Raw genomic sequence first — 18,487 nt, 5'->3', positions numbered from 1 at the left:
GAAAATCATAACATTCCAGTGCTGGGTTCGATATTAGCTTTCGAAAATTTAACAGGATATCAAATTGCACTACTAGTGTCCCGTGTATTTTTTTTTTTTTTTTTTTTTTAATTTCGGTACTTTTCATTCCTTATACTGGAATTTCAACGTACAGATTCCCAATAGAAAGGACTATCTGTGAGGGTGAACAACGTACCCTTCCAAGTTTCACAACCACTTGAGTATTGCGGACGACTACCACCTACCCTAGCTGTCCAAACACAAGAAAGTAAGGTAAGCTTCCTATTTACATACAGAAACGATGCAGATATAATGCTTCAGGGTATGGTATAGCGGACTTTATTGGTATTGATCGGTTTCATTCAGCTCAGTGTCCTCGACCATTTCTAGAGAGTAGTTTACTGGATCAAATGAGACTATTTTAAGTATTACCTTAACCTCTATAATACGAGTTAAATATTCGCGGGCAGGATTAGCTGCCTGATGTACGATGATGCGTCACAATACTCACATTATAAAATATAAAGTTACAGCTGTATTCTCTTTAACACTGAATGTTAATAACCACAGGAAATATGATCACGCCACTTCACAGAATATGGGGGTTAATCAGCTACAAATACAAAATAAATATAATCAAGACACTGATGCCTGCATCAGTGCCGAGTTAAATACTCGCGGGCGGGATTAGCTGCCTGATGTACGATGATGCATCACAATATTCACATTTTAAAATATAAGGTTATAGCTGTATTCTCTTTAACTCAGAGAATATAGGGGTTACTCAGCTACAACTACAAAATAAATATAATCAAGACACTGATGCCTGCATCCTTATATACTACTGGTTCTTAACCCTTGAACCACATCGCAGGGAGATTTTCTCCCGCGCGCATGCACACACTTTTCGTTTAGTGATTTTACCTTACTTTGCATTAAATCACGTACAGGGTTAACATAAAGTACTAATTAAGTTTACATATCATCATTCTAAAGTTTAAGAGTTACTCTTTCAATGTTTATTTTATAATAAACCTGTTTTGAAGTTAAGCATGTTTTTTTTATTTTCCAAAAAAGGGTAAAATTCTCCCGGCGATGTGGTTCACGTTCGTCAAAAACAGCGATGTGGTTCTAGGGTTAACCTGGGGTACGAAACCTTAAACCAGGGGTTACGAAACATGATAGCCAGTGCAATGGTACTGTATATTTACAATGAGAAAGCAAATAAGCTTTGTATCACTCATCATTTTCATATGCTTGCATTGTATTTGTATTGGATGGAGGTACGAGGAAATTGTCTGAGATATCAAGGGGAACGGGTACTGAAAAAGGCCAACCCATTCAACTCATGTCAGCCGCTTGTGGTGTAGATACGAAAAACCGGATATGGTAGGCCTCGCGCCGGCCCGTACATCCGAATATCATCTGATGCGGCTTGACCGCGCGAGGACTGACGTCATATTTTTCTGGTGTTTGATTAAACATTTTGGTGTTTTATTATTTTTTTGTTTTATTTGACCAAATTACAAGAATCTTGTCATCGGAGTTTAAAGGGTTAAGAAGGACTGTCATATACCCTCTCGCTCCTCTCGACGCCTACGGAGGCATCATCGGACGGAATGGGTTAGGAGCGTAAGCACTCGGTCTATGCAAAGGTTCCCAGCGGCCGTTTGTCTGCAAATCACTTTCCTGTGGAAGAAATCACCCCCAAAGGACTCATTCCATTGGTGTATATATCTAGCTTCTCTCTCTCCTTCTCTCTCTCTTTTTATACTTTCTTTTGTACCCTTTATCTTTCAATCTTTCTCTTTTTCATTCCCTTTTTCTTTCTCAATTTCTCTTTATTTCTCACTTTATTTCTCTTTCTTTCTTTATCTTTTTCTATTTCTTTAATTATCTATTTCTATCTGTTGTGTTCTTACTTTTTCCTCCTTATGTTCCTTAGATTCTTCATTATTTCCCTCTCGTTTTCTGCCCTTTATTCTCTCTTTTTCAGTCTGAACCCAGAGTCCTTTGTTAAACATCTGTATTACCAACAAGTTCTCAAGGACGTACATATAGTAATAAGACACGTGCGTGTTAAAAAGTGGTTGACATCTAATGAAGCTCTAGCAAGCTTATTGCTTTATGTCGAGCATTTGAAACAGAATCAAATCTATTGGATCGTAGAAGACGGTCCTTGAAAAACATTCCATCTACTTTTTTCCAGATGAAATATGGCCTTCATAACAAACGGATCTTGATCACTGTAATGGAGGTCAGGTATCTATTTTTCATTTATTTATCTATATTCACTACTTATTTCCTTTCCCTTTTCTGAGCTTATTTTTTTAATTAATTATACCTCAGACCAGAGTAAAGTGCATAAAGTATGTCACAAAGACAAAAGAGGATTGAGTTGCTATAAGTCGTTTAAGTGTGTGATTGCTTGAAAGGGGTTATCGTAATGGGCTGGGGAACTACATCATATATACATACACATGTACATGCACATACACATAGACATATCTCCACACACACACACGCACACACACACACACACACACACACACACAGTGGCGCGGTTGGTAGAGACCCGGACTATCACTACGACGACCCGGGTTCGAATCCTGCCCAGGGCTGAAATAATTTCAGTATCGCTGCGCTTCGAGTCGTTACTCCCAACTCGTGGGCGGGGAGTTGGGTGTGTGTGTGCGTGTAAGGTCACAACATTACCCACAGATCGGTCACACGAGCTCTGAGCTCTCTTCCGGGAGGAAAATAGATGTCGATTACGAGTCCAACACGTGATCCAAAGGCCAAGGTGAATCACTTACACACACACACGCTAGACATGTTGTAGATTATAATTATTCATGACACGTAAGTTGCACACATTGCGTAGGGCCTGCATGTCCAGAGGCCTATTCACGAACACAAGGGTATCAAAGCAAGGAAGTCCTATGGGGACAAATTAGCATTTAGCTCCTTCAGTGTTGGGCCTTTCATCGGTCAAACGAGGTCATCTTGTCTTGATCCCTTTCAATGAAGCTGTGTGTGTGTGTGTGTGTGTGTGTGTGTGTGTGTGTGTGTGTGTGTGTGTGTGTGTGTGTGTGTGTGTGTGTGTGTGTGTTTTGACCCAACCTCCTCCCTTTACAATACAATATTGAACCAAAGATTTGGAGTTCTATAGGAAGTAAAGGAGAGAGAAATACCCCAGAACGGAGAGATGGTAGGAGTTAAAAAAAGTGCTCAGATTTAATCCCCTTAAGGTCGTGTACAACCTGTGTTAACCCTACGACCTTAACCCTTATCAACAACTCAGATAGAACCTTTCGCTTCAGTTTAACCTTCAGTGGTCATCCAATCTACCGTAGAGTTCTCAGAAGGTAAACGATATTACAGAAGGAACATAAGAATAAAGGAGACTGCAAGAGACCATAAGGCCTACACTAGGCAGCTCCGTATCCATCACCACCTGCCATCCCCATCCATAAAGTTGTCTAATCGTTTTTTAAAACAACTGATAGTTTCAGCGCTTACTACATGGTTACTAAGTTTATTCCATTCATCGACCACCCTATTAGTAAACCAATTCTTGCCTATTTCCTTCTTAAATATAGTGAAGAATATAGTGAGACAAATTGCACTTTAGTCTCTGTTTTCTCTTATGTTATCACCTACAACAACAGTGTGAGATATTGATAGTAAATTTGATAAAGTTAATATTTTAGGTATTTTAGTAAGACCCCTAAGAGTTTAATAAAATTTTCTCAAGTCTGATGAGTGTACAATTTCTTTAGTTCAAAGACGAAATGTAGATGTTACATAGGGAAGAGCTTTGGTGATTTTTTTAAGTTTATTGATTCTATTCTATTCACTTATCTATTTTCTTTTATCATATACATATATACATACCTACATACACTCATACATGTATATATTCCTGTGTCCTTTTTCATATCTATGTACCCTGAGGATGTCTGAATAGACGAAAGCGCTTGGTCATCAGTTTATCTTTTTCCTTGGTGTTTTTTCCTGAGAACAACAACTAATTTAATGAGCCTTTCGCGGTTTCGCCTTAGATCGGCCTGTACTTAGACATGCATGGCTTAATCTTTGAGACAAGCATATGACTACTGGCAGGATCATATGCTCATACGTTTTTTATTTTATTTTATTTATTTATTTATTTATTGTAACTGGTATCCAACCTGGTGATAAATGTACTGCCTGGAGAACTCACGGTCGCTTGGGAAACCTTTCCCAGGGCAGCACACATGGCCCTTTATATTGATTCCCTTTGCTATCTTTGTATATCCCTGAAGACGAACCCCGGACAGGGTTCGAAACGTAGGAATAAACTTGTTTCCACGAGTCCAGCGTTTACTTTCTTCGTCTATACAGTGGTTTGATTCCCATTGCTATCTTCGTATATCCCTGAAGATGAACCCCGAACAGGGTTCGAAACGTAGGAATAATTTTTTTTTCGACGAGTCCAGCGTTTACTTTCTAACAATGGTTCCTGGACTCCAGCTCTACACGGATATTATACATACATACATATACCAAGGCTTTTCCCCCTTACAAGGGAGATAGCCAAAAAGAAGGTATAAAATCATTCCATCCCTAAATACACTCCACTCCCCTCCACCCTCACTCCCATCTTAGCACCTCCTGGATGACGGGTCATCTCTGCACCTTGTCCGCTGCCCTGGGTCAGAGGCAGTGTAGCAAGGCACAGCACATACATACATACATTATATTTCTATGCTTAAACTGCCACATACATACATACATACATACATATACCAAGGCTTTTTCCCCCTTACAAGGGAGGTAGCCAAAAAGGAAAAGGCATAAAATCATTCCCACCCATTCCATCCCTGAATACACTCCACACCCCTCCACCCTCCCTCTTATCTTAGCACCTCCTGGATGACGGGTCATCCCTGCACCTTGTCCATTGCCCTGGGTCAGAAGCAGTGTCGCCAGACACAGCACATCCACAGCAAGGCCACATAGATACATACATTACATTTAGGTGAGGTGGCAAAATGAAACGTTAAGGTGCCACCTCACCTCTATATTTGTCTGTCTTTACATTACATACATTATATTTCTCTACTTACACTGCCATTGCCAGGGCGAATGGAAATCACCCAAAGCTGAAGATCGAAGCAAACACTTTGTGACTACGAGACTTGTTCCAGCCATCCAGGCCACAGATTGACAAACGACGATTAATGACATAAAGACGATCATTACTTCGTGACACCCTTGTATCATATAAACACATCTCATTTAACCTTCAAAGGCATTGCCCGGGAAAGTTCATTCAGATGATTTATTGATAGCAAATGAGAAATTGGTCTGCACGGCCAAAGACTGATATCGACATTTACAAAGCGCCTTATATTCATTAATTATAATTGCATGTGGTTCTTCTACGTTTCCGCAACGTTTGAGCTTCTTGAGATACAAGAATAAAGCAGTGCGTTATTTAAAATAAATAACGCACTACTCTCGCTTGTTGTGCCCTCAGACATCGTTTGGTCAATGGCAAATTGAGCTGTTTTATGCCCGTGTTTTTACAAGTGCCAAGATCATTAAGCACGTTTTTAGTTAGTTGACGAATAGCTATCGTCCATCTAGAAATGAAGGTCATTAACCTCTATTCTAAGATCCTTCACGGATAACGTGAAACAAATCTATTCATATCTTTTCAAGCGTTAGATTCTAATTAACTCTATTATCATAATTTTTTCTTTTTTGTAAATATTATTGAGGTTAATGGCTCATATACTGTATTGACGGCATCCTTTAACCTAAGCGAAAATGAAAAGTAGGCTACACAGGTGACACAGGCTTCGCTTTCACTTGAAACGTTTCTAGATGTACTACCTCAGCATTTCAAGTGAGAGAAGCTCAAACTGTACTTCAATTCAGCAACAGGAAGTCTGCCCTTGTTCTGCCTGCGACTCAGTAATTTAGTGTCAATATTTGGACCAACTTTTTTTTTTTTTTTTTTTTTTTTTTTTTTTTTTTTTTTTTTTTTTTTTTTTTTTTTTTTTTTTTTTTTAAGTCTGCCTTTGTTCTGCCTGCGTCTCAGTAATTTGGTGTCAATCTTTACAATTTTTTTTTTTTTTACTGGAGACTAATCTACACCGAACAAATTAGTGCTAATCACTTAGATGTTGCTCTCCCTCATTCCTGCTGCAATTCTCGAATGTCTGCTTTAAAGCTTGTATTACTCCGCTTCGTCGGTGCAATGATCTCCCTATATATAGAAACGCTGTATTTCCTGACAAGTTTTCTCCCTTTCACTGCAACGTACGACTTATATGTTTGTTCTGGTTACAGGCGATCTTATGCAGCAAAATGATAGACTCATTGTAACGAATGGATTAAGAAAAGTTACCCTGAGGACAAACAAAAGGAGTGAGCTTCTTCTATGCTGAAACCTACTAGTATTCCACACCCAAAAAAAAAAAAAAAAAAAAAAAAATAATAAAAAAAAAAAAAAAAAATAATAATAATAATAATAAAAATAGTAATAATAAATAATAAAAAAAATAAGAAAAATAAATAAGAAATAAAATAAAAGAATAAATAAATAATAAATAAATTAAATAAATAAATAAACAAATAAATAAATAAAATAAATAATTAAAAAATCATACACAGCTGTTGGAAGGACTTGATCTTAAAGAAGCAGGTTATTGATTGTGATCCCCTTTGCAAGGAACCCACTTCTTTAACTTCATAAGAATGTCTACACTTAACTAAAGTAATGTACCTTTGAGTTACCTTATTTGAATTGAATGAATAAATGAATATTTTAGGTCTTTCAAGCCTGAAGGGAAAGAGACTGAAAAAAAAAAAAAAAAATCTTCAAAGGGGAAAGAAATAACCAAAGGAAGAATGACACAACAGGAAAACAAGAGAGATTAGAATGAAAAAAGGGGGTTGAAGATATACACAACAATGGTATAGAAGAGAAAGGTCTGTCAGCGAACAATACATTAGCCGAGGGCTATACATTCCGAGCAAAAAGACGTCAACCTTTTCAAGATTTTCTTTTTTCCCACAAAGGACAGATGTATCCATGTATCTTGCATTTCATTCACGTCATGAGACTCGTGACTGCCTTTCCTATACTTGGACAGGACACCCCAATGCCAAAACAGCATGTCGTGTCCTGTAGCCAACATGTAAAGTGCCCCCTTAAAGACTCGTGACCAACAAGTACCAGTTTTTAAGGGGGCACTTTACGTGTTGGCTACAGAACAGTCACCAAGCGCTCACAGCCTGGGCACTACCTAAGTAAGTCATTACGATTATGATCACTATAACTGTAATTATAATTACAATCACTTCCAACTAGCTTCACCGTCATCAACATTAGTAACAGCAACATGGTAATTATATATATTATATATGCGTGGTGATAGAATATATACGAGCATATATATATATACATATATATATATATATATATATATATATATATATATATATACATATATATATATATACATATATAATATATATAAAATATATATATATACATATATATTTCATGTATACTAATAGCAGCGACATCAATCCGATAATTTTTATGTTAAGGTAATCTACGGATGGCCGAGTGCAGTGGGTTCGAATCCTGCATGCAACCGTCATAAAAATTATCGCATATATATTTAATATATTATATACTTTGCATATATATATATATATATATATATATATATATATATATATACATATATGCAGACAAGATGTTTTCCTCCTCGTTTAAGAATGACGAACTTCACAAACATTGTTCTATGGAATCTTAGGCGCGTTTATTCAAGTGATTGAGGCCGTATTCTGGGGAGTTTAACATAAGAACATAAGAATGAAGGAGACTGCAAGAGACCATAAGGCCTACACTAGGCAGCTCCGTATCCATCACCACCTGTCATCCCCATCCATAAAGTTGTCTAATCGTTTCTTAAAACAACTGATAGTTTCAGCGCTTACTACATGGTTACTAAGTTAATTCCATTCGTCGACCACCCTATTAGTAAACCAATTCTTATCCATTTCCTTTTTTAATCTAAATTTGTCCAGTTTATAACCACTACTGCGAGTCCTGCCTGTTGTTTTAATATGATGACCTTGTTTGCATCACCTTTGTTAAAGCCTTTGATCCACTTGAACACCTTCGTTAACCTGTTAAGGAAGCTAAAACAGTGTCTGCACATTGGCTCCTCAAGGAACATGATTAGCTTTTCTTCCCCAAGTGTTATTCTAGTTTGAAGTCTACCTGGCAAGTAATCCGTTCAACTTTTTCTCGGTTGGCGCAAACACATCCAACTTCATTTCAGTCGATGGCCTATCAAATCTCACTTGAAAGGGTTTTATGAATGTGTTATTTACCAAACTCTATTACTAGAAATATTTATGAAGGCCTGAGGAAAGAGTTGATACAAGAATCTGAACGAAACACTCATAGGTATAGAAGAAATAACGTATTGGAAGAGAATCGGGACATTATCAATCTGCGAGATGATAGAAACATAAGATGTAAAAAGTACAAGTTTGCTGTGAGGGAGGTACGTACTGAAGGCATACGGAAAAACATAAGTCTTGTTTTATAGGCTACCTGCTTGTGACTACATCTTGGATAATTCACAAAATACCCATATGAGGTCTGGAGGAATTAAAGATTAAGAATTCATTTTCTGAAGGATTGGGATAACTTTATTTATTTTATTTGTTTATTTATTTTATTTTATTTTATTGATTTATTTTTGCGTTACAGGACTATTACCAATGGTCTGACGTAATCGGCTTTCATCTTACAAAGATCACATGAAGCCAACGGCAGATGCATACTCTCTACACATACATACTCCTCCATCTTCTCCTATTTCCCTTTGTCCCATCTTCCTCCTCCTCCTCTTCCTCCCCCTCATTCTCCTCTTCCTCTCATCCTCGTCTTCTTTTTCATATTCCTCTCTTCTTCCTCCTTCTTATGCTTTTTTCTTTTATCCCTCTATTCCTCCTTCTTATGTTTTTTTTCTCTCTTATCCCTCGTTTATCCTTTTCCTATTCTTCTATCCCTTTCATTTTCCTTCTTTCCTCCTCCTCTTCCCCCACTTCTCTTCTTTATCAATATTTTCTTTTTCTGTCTTTTATCACCTCCTTCTTCACTTTTTATCATTTCTCTTTCCCCAGTCTACCTACTCCACTTCCTCCTCCTACTCCTCCTCCATCTCTCCTCTTTCTTCTCTTCCCACTCCTCCACTTCCTCATCTGCTTCCTCTTCTTCCATATTCACTTCTATCCTCAACTCTTCCTTCTCTTCTATCTCCTAATAATATTTTTTCTTTCACTCCATCCTCTCCTCTTCCTTCTGTTGTTCCTCCTCTACTACTTCTTCCACCACCTCTTCCTTCTCTCTTCCCTCCTCCACTTCATCATCTTCCTCTTCTTCCACCTTTACCTCAACCTTCACCTCCATCTCTTCCTTTTCTTCCTCCTCCTCTACCTCCTTTTCTTCTTCCTCCTCCTCTACTTCTTCCATCACCACCTCTTCTTTCTCTCTTCCTCCCTCCACTTCACCATCTTCCTTTTCTTCCACCTTCACCTCAACCTTCGCCATCTCTACCTCCACCTCCATCTCTTCCTTTTCTTCCTCCTCTTCCACCTCCTTTTCTTCTTCCTCCTCTACTACTTCTACCACTACCTCTTCCTTCTCTCTTCCCTCCTCCACCTCAACCTTGACCAACTCCACCACCTCCTCTTCCTTTTCTTCCTCCTTCTCCACCTCCTTTTCTTCCTCCTCCTCTACTATTTCTACCACTACCTCTTCCTTCTATCCTCCCTCCTCCACCTCAACCTTGACCAACTCCACCTCCACCTCCCTCTCTTCCTTTTCTTCCTCCTCCTCCACCTCCTTTTCACCATCTTTTTCTTCCACCTTCACGTCAACCTTGACCATCTCTACCTCCACCTCCATCTCTTCCTTTTCTTCCTCCTCCTCCACCTCCTTTTCTTCTTCCTCCTCCTCCTCCTCCACTTCCTCCTCCTTAGCTTGCTTCTCTTCCTACCCCGCGAAGGCCTTTGATCCTGGTCGTCGCCGGATCTCTCCTCTTGGAGGTTCTTGCTTTCATCTCCAAAGGTCCTCCACCTTCCTCGACCTAACTTGTTTCCAACTCTCTTGCGCTCCTCTGCATACTCCTCTTAGTACTTATTCTCCACCTCTTACCGTCCTTAGTTTGGTCTTACTCTTCCTTCTCCACTTTTTCCGTTTCCTGCTTGGTTTCTACTACGTGTCACAGCGTTCGCATTATTATTATTATTATTATTATTATTAATTTTTTTTTTTTTTCCCACCATTCTTAGTTTGGTCTTTCTCTTCCGTCTTCACTTTTTTTCCGTTTCCTGCCTGGTTTCTATTACGTATCACAGCGTTCAGTTTTTTTTTTTTTTTTTTGGGGGGGGGGGGGCCCCGAGTCTGTTACCTGAAAAAATGAGTGAAATTTATTGAATTTTCTTCTCTTACACTTCCTTCTCTTCCTCTTTCTCTCCGTTCCTACCCTTCCTCCTCCATCTCCTTTACCTCTCTAACTTTCATTATTTTCGTTCTAATAACTCACCTTGAATATTTCCTCTTAATCCTCTTCTTTTCCTCTCTTCCCCAACCTCTTCTTTTTTTCTCTGACCCCCACCTTCCCCATATATAGTTGTCGTTCACGTTTTACCTGGACTTCAGTCTGCTTCTTCTCTTTATTCTTTTTCTTCATCTTTTCCTTTTCTTCCTCTCTTTTTCTTCATCTTTTCCTTTTCTTCCTCTCTTTTTCTTTCTTTTTTCTTCCTTTCTTCTTCTTCATCTTTTAATTTTCTTCCTCTCTTTTTCTTTCTCTTAATTTTCTTCCTCTCTTTTTCTTTCTTTTAATTTTCTTCCTCTCTTTTTCTTCCTCTTTGTCTTCTTTTTTGCTTTTCATTTCTCTTCCTCTCCTCCTCCCCCTTTCTTCCTTCCAGTCTTCCGACCCTTACCTTTTAGATATTTCTAATTAAGCTTACAAATAACATGTTCGCTTTTTTAACTGTGGGTACTTTGCCGAGCTGGAGTACATAAAAAATGCAAATCAAAATCCATCTAAAGGTCCGAAATTGGTCTTAAAGGAACCAAAGGAGCAAATACTGATACAAAGAATAACACGTTTTGGTATTGCTGCTCTCATTTTATCTTGGTTACTGAGAACCACTTCTACTGAAGACAAGGACGATGAGGAGGGGAAGGAAGAGAAGGTAATATAGAGGAAGGAGGAGAAACAGGAAAAACAGGAAACAGGAGGACGAAGAGGAGCAAAGGATGAAGTACAGTTTTTGCAGAAAAGAGGAAATATCTACATACATATACAAATACCAAGGCTTTTTCCCCCTTACAAGGGGGGTAGCCAAAAAGAAAAAGGCATAAAATCATATCTAAATTGCCTATAAAAATATGAGTAATACCTTCTTCAGGTACTTCGAAAAGGTCCTGCTTCGATTAAACGTATATGTTCTTCTCTATGACTACTAAAATACCAAATGGCCTTAAGTCACCTCATCTGGCAAGAAAACCACAGTCACTGAATGTTCTCCATTATTATTGGATCTTCTTAGACTCGAAGAGCCTCAAATTCTTTAGGGATCCATCGAAAAATAAGAAAACCAGCAATATGTCTCTATCAAACGCGAATTTTCCTGGAAGCGAGTGATGTTCGTCTACCAAACGCAGAAGTCTGGAAAACTATACCGATTCTTTGGACTTCGGGGTTGATGCGTAGGCATCCCCGAAGACTGTCAGGTGACTTGAAGACTCACACGTCTTACGTCTTCTTCTGGAATTCAGAGTAGGAGACACTGCGACGCGAGACGGATGGAAACAAAATGGATTATCGACCCTGAAGGAAGTTCTGGAGTGACATTACACAAATGTAAAAGATAAATACATAAATGAATAAAAATAATGATAAATAAAGGAAAATGACAATAAAGAAGAGAAAGAAATTGTAATGATGCAATGGAAGGCGAACATGAAGACGGGACAAGGAAGAAGAGTTAAAATAAAAATGAATAAAGATTTGGCTCGCTGGAAGGGAAGAGGTACACTTTCCTTCGCCTAATTTGCGACACCGAAAGATTTTTTTTTTTTTTTTTTTTTTTTTAGGAACATATACGATGGGAAAACAGTCTTAGGTCATAAAAGACTCACGCAGGTCGTAAACTTACGACCTCTCCTAAAAATACGACAGCCACATCTACCTTGGAGACATGGGTCCCTGAATAACACAATGTGGAAGAAACTGCTTATAAGAAAAGAGTATGAGGCAAGAGGGGTGGGTGGCTATTGGTAAAGGATGACGATATGGACATACATGAAGTCGCAACGACGCACGCACACAGGCATGCACTCTCACACACACATATACACATAAATACATGAACTCCCACACACACTTATACATACATAGATATATACACGTTTTCCGGAGAGGTATATGGTTTCTGAAACATGGAACTAGAGAAAGACCAGTTAGAAAAAAATATATACACACATATACACAAACACATACACACACACACACACATATGTATATATATATATGTATTTATATTTTACATGTGTGTGTGTGTATATATATATATTATATATGTGTGTGTATATATGTATATATATATGTATATATATATGTATGTATGTATATATTGAGAGTTACTTCTGTGTCGACATTTTGGATCTTGAAAATGACCAAGTCGACCCTGATACTCTTGTTGAATTTCTTGACGTTTACGGCCAATACTTCTCTCAAGCTCTTAGCCTCGAAACTTTTTCAGGCGACTTAGAAGAAGAGCAGAATGATATTCTGGCGGACGCAGACCTTTTGGAAGACATCGATTGGTCCTATTTCGAGTCTCTTTTCTGTGGCGAGTTCGTTGAATCTCACGATGATGAAGATGACAACGAAGACATCTCCAGAATTATGGAAGTCTATGGCTACTTCTCTGTGTCTTCTTCTGAAGACTTATTACAGCTTCTGTGAGAGCTTAGAAGACCAAACTGATGATATTTTGATGGAAGATGATTATTAAGTATGATATTAATTTTATTTTATTTTCAGGCAGTCTACGGTTGTCGAGAATTTCTTTTGAAGGACAAGTCGGCTCTTGGTTCCTTTGAAAAATCGAACTTATTTTGAAAAAGTCCGGATTAAGGTGATGACAAGAGGAAGCAATTTCTTCATCCATCTTATTAACAAACGGTGAATGAGGGCTCTGAACATGCAAAATTCTCTTTAGAAAAGAAATAATAAATAAATAAATAAATAAATAAATAAATAAAACCGTCTCCCGAGGTATCGGCAGGATAATTTTTTTTTCTTTTTTTTTTTTTTTTTGTGGACTACCCTCAGCTGAATAAAGAAAAATAATTTCACATATATCAAGTATGTCTCCGATGTATAAGAGTATTTTCAGAGGGGCTGGAATATAATGTTTGTTACATACATATTTTAAGTTATATTATTATAGTACAGAGATTTACAAAATTCTTGATTTGAATTTTCTCATGTGATCCATTATTTGTGTTCCTCTCGGCCATCTAAAGGGAAAATTAATCAATCTAATATATAGTAATATGATAATAGATTATATATGCAAGTAGGGAAATAAATATATACATAAATGAATAAATAAATGTATACATACGTTAAATTTTTACACTAACTTGCTGCGTCACGTCATGCCATATCACGTTACTGTTAAGTCATGTGACTTCATATCAATACATTATATATATATATATATATATTATATATAAATATATATATATATATATAAATATATATATATATACAGTATATATATATAAACATAATAAATACACTTTCTCCTCTATCAGGGTGTGGTCGAATAAATGTAAGAATACAATTCAATACATTTCAATCCTTTTAACTCCAATGCTATCCTAGCACCTCATTGAGAAAGTCATCCCTGCTGTATACCACACTGTTTGTGTGTGTGTGTGTGTGTGTGTGTGTGTGTGTGTGTGTGTGTGTGTGTTCACATTGGTCTTTGGAGCACGTGCTGGACTCGTGATCGACAGCTATTTCCCTCCCGGGAGAGAGCTCAGACCACGTATGACCGATCTATGGGTAACGCTGTGACCTTACACGCACACACATCTCCAACTCCCCGCCCACGAGAGTTGGAGTAACCATTTGAAGCGCAGCAATACTGAAATTATTTCAGCCCTGGGCAGGATTCGAACCCGGAACGCCGTAGTGACAGTCGGGGACTCTACCAACAGAGTGTGTGTGTGTGTGTGTGTGTGTGTGTGTGTGTGTGTGTGTGTGTGTGTGTGTGTGTATGTGTGTGTATGCGTGAATGTGTTTATCTGCACGCACATGTTCTTAACATACATATCTTTCTTTACGCTACCCTGATGTCTGTATTTTCATTTATCTCTTTTTAATGAACATTTCCTTATAAACAAGTCAGTATCAAAATGTGCAGTGAAAAGAGAGTATGTTTCGGGTTTTATGGCATCTAGAATTGCTTTTAAATGGCCCAGAAATAGGCTCTGTTAAACTTTAATTCAATCCCAGCGTATCCGAAGATTTGTCGTGGATCCAAAGAAGGCTTAATGGAAGCATTTATATTCCTATCTGGCAGGTCTCTTGGTAAGTATTGTAGCATTTATATACTTAGCCAATTCTTTATGGTTTCAACTGTTGACGATTTCTCTCCTTTTATTATATAATATGTATTATTATACTCGTATATATCCGTGTGTGTGTGTGTGTGTGTGTGTGTGTGTGTGTGTGTGTGTGTGTGTGTGTGTGTGTGTATTCACCTTTGTCTTTGGATCACGTGTTGGACTCGTGATCGACAGCTATTTCCCTCCCGGTAGAGAGCTCAGAGCTCGTGTGTGTGTGTGTGTGTGTGTGTGTGTGTGTGTGTGTGTGTGTGTGTGTGTGTGTGTGTGTGTGTGTGTGAGAGAGAGATTCACCATGGTCTTTGATCACGTGTTGGACTCGTGATCGACAGTTACTAACCTCCCAGATGAGAGCTCAGAGCTCGTATGACCGATCTGTGGGTAATACTGTGACCTTACACCCACACACACACACCCAACTCCCCGCCCACGAGAGTTGGAGTAACACCCCGCAGCGAAGCGATACTGAAATTATTTCAGCCCTGGATGGGAGTCGAACCCGGACCGCCGTAGTGGCAGGCGAGAACTCTAACCACAGCGCCACGAGGAGTGTGCGCGTGCGTGCGTGTACGTGTATGTGCGTGCGTGTGTGTGTGTGTATGCGTGTGTATGTGTTCCTTATCTTTTTCTAATAACTATTAAGTTGTTCGACCTGAAGAATGTAAGAATCTTGAAACCACGATTTTTTCTTATTACTCTTACAAGTATTGATAAATGTGCTTTCTTGCTACCCTGCGACACTGAAGAAGATTGGCTTCCACGTCTCAGATGAAGCACAATTTATCTGAGAGGCTCTTGTGGTGGAGCCAAAGGGAATGTCATCTACGCTACCTTCCCTACCTCCTCGTCCTCGTCTTCCCACGTTCTCTACCTTCTCTACCTTCTCTACCTTCTCTACCTTCTCTACCTTCTTCTTCTTCTTCTTCTTCTTCTTCTTCTTCTTCTTGCCTACGTCACCTTTCTTGTCCTCGTCCATCTCTTCATCCTCATCCTTGTCCTGTTGCTCCTTCTAGCCCTCGTCCCCTCGTCCACATATTCTTCCTCGTTATCTTCTTCCTCCTCGTTATTCTTCTTCTTCCTCGTTATTCTTCTTCTTCCTCGTTATTCTTTTTCTTCCTCGTTATTCTTCTTCTTCCTCGTTATCCTTCTTCCTCGTTATTATTATTCTTCCTCTTTTTCTTCTTCCTCTTATTCTTCTTATTCCTCCTCTTCTTCTTCCTCTTCTTCTTATTCCTCTTCCTCTTCTTTCCCGTCATCCCCCACGTCCTCTTCGTCTTCCTTTTCCTCCTGTTTTCTTCTTATCCTCACCTTCTACCCTTCTGTATCTTATTTTATATCCCCCTCTACTTCACGCTAACATTCTTCCCGCTTGGATCATGTACTTCTTCTCATCTTCATCTATCCTCTCTTCTCCTCTCCCTCGTCCTCCTCCTCTTCTCATTATTCCTACACCCATTCCTAACCCTCAATCTCTACCCCTCTCTATCCCTACATCTCCTTACCCTTCTATCAACCCATCACTCTCTCCTATCCCACAACCCACCTCTCTCTCTCTCTCTCTCTCTTTCAATCTCCATCCTCTTTTTTCCTTCATCCATTCCCTGTTATATCCATCGGGTCTTAGTCCCTCATTCCCAACTCGGCTCTGACAAATCTGCATATATTCCTTGAGACTTGTTTTATTACGTCCTTGTCCCGCTATATAGTCTTAAAGCTGATCAAGCCCTTCAGGAGGCCGATCGACCAAATCCCGACGAAAACCCTTGAGGCCGATCGACCAACTCCGCCGAAATCCCTTTTTTGGTCTGGATCAACTCTGTACATAAACATTACGCGCATGTTTAATTAAGGAAATGTGGTTTTTAATGATTCAGATCTGATACAATCTATGTTGTGTGTGTGTGTGTGTGTGTGTGTGTGTGTGTGTGTGTGTGTGTGTGTGTGTGTGTGTGTGTGTGTGTGTGTGTGTGTGTGTGTGTGTTGTGTGTGTGTGTTGTGTGTGTGTGTGTGTCAGTGTGTGTGTGTGTCAGTGTGTGTGTGTGTGTGTGTGTGTGTGTGTGTGTGTGTGTGTGTGTGTGTGAGAGAGAGAGAGAGAGAGGAGAGAGAGAGAGAGGAGAGAGAGAGAGAGGAGAGAGAGAGTGTGAGGGAGAGAGAGAGGGAGAGAGAGAGGGAGAGAGAGAGAATACTTAAAGACAATATCAATACCTTTTGCAAATACCCCCAGGAAGCCAAATGAACACTCCAGAGACCAAGTAATCTTTCATTTCCTATTTTTGAACATCGTTTGCCAGGGCTGGCGAAAGTTTTGAGAGTAATATGACTCTCCAATGTTGCAGTAATACATCTTGAGAGGGCGTCCAACATATCAGGACTCGACTTTCCTATCATTATATCGCCGATTTAATGAAGTGGCCTTACTGTGGATGTGCTGTGTCTTGCGGCACTGCTTCTGACCCAGGGCAGTGGACAAGATGCAGGGATGACCCGTCATCCAAGAGGTGCCAAGAGAAGAGGGAGGGATGAGAGTAGAGGGGAGTGGAGTATGTAGGGGATGGAATGAGTGGGAGTGGTTTCTATGCCTTTTTTTTCTACCTCCCTTGTAAGGGGGAAAAAAGCCTTTGATATATGTATGTATGTATGTTCCTCTTTCTCTGGGGCGAGGATTTATGTCTCCTACAGCGATTTCTTATATCAAACTAGCACGTTCACTACACGGGTTGACTTATACATTAATTACCACTGGTTTCATTCTAATTCTGGGCGTAAATGTATCATGCTCAGTGAGAGTGAGAGAGAGAGATAAGAGGAGAGAGATGAGAGGAGAGAGAGGAAAGAGAGAGGAAAGAGAGAGGAGAGGAGAGGAGAGAGAGGAAAGAGAGGAGAGGAGAGAGAAGAGAGAAAGAGGGAGAGGAGAGGAAGGAGAGGAGAAAGAGGAGAGGAAAGAGAGGAGAGAGAGGAAAGAGAGGAGAGGAGAGAGAGAGAATAAGTGAGTACGTGTATGTGCGTGTGCGTGTGCGTGTGTGTGTGTGTGTGTGTGTGTGTGTGTGTGTGTGTGTGTGTGTGTGTAGAATATGGAGGCCATTGAACCGCAAATAGAATGTGCCCACAGAACCTGTAAATCTTTACGTGCATGAGGATCATAAAGCCTTTGAATCAACTCTTGGCTCTTGATGATTTGCCTTACCACGAGCAAAATGTACAACGATGATAAATTCAAGATAATCCAATAATTCACAGCTACATCGACCAGAACACCTTGCCACATATCGAGAATTGTAGAGCAATTAATTAGACTTGGCCATCAACGAAACGATACATTTCACACACAGCAACATATTCTCTTATGCCAACGTAGCTGAGATTATATCCTTTCATCAGTGCAATTGTATTTCAAATAAGATTATATGATGGAAAACCACTCATCCTGGCCTTCTAGCACATGGTGAGTATTTCCTCCCTTAGTGTTAGGGGTGTCCAGATTAATCGGTATCGGAAAGAATCGGCACTTTTTTTTATTAATCGGCATCGGAGTGAATTTTTTTTTAATTTGTTTATTTATTTTTTTATTTTTTTTTTTTGGGGGGGGGAGGGGGGTCCGGCATCGCCATCAGCAATATTTTGCCCATGACGATGCAGATTCTGATAAGTAAATAAATAAATAAATAAATAAATAAAGAATAAATAAAATCAAATAATAATGAAAATAAACAAATAAATAAAATAAAGATAAATAAATATAGATAGATAAATAAA

Source organism: Oratosquilla oratoria, chromosome 32 (assembly GCF_046742065.1).
Source record: "Oratosquilla oratoria isolate Oo_2021 chromosome 32, ASM4674206v1, whole genome shotgun sequence".
Lineage (NCBI taxonomy): Eukaryota > Metazoa > Arthropoda > Malacostraca > Stomatopoda > Squillidae > Oratosquilla > Oratosquilla oratoria.
This window is presented reverse-complemented; position numbering follows the sequence as displayed.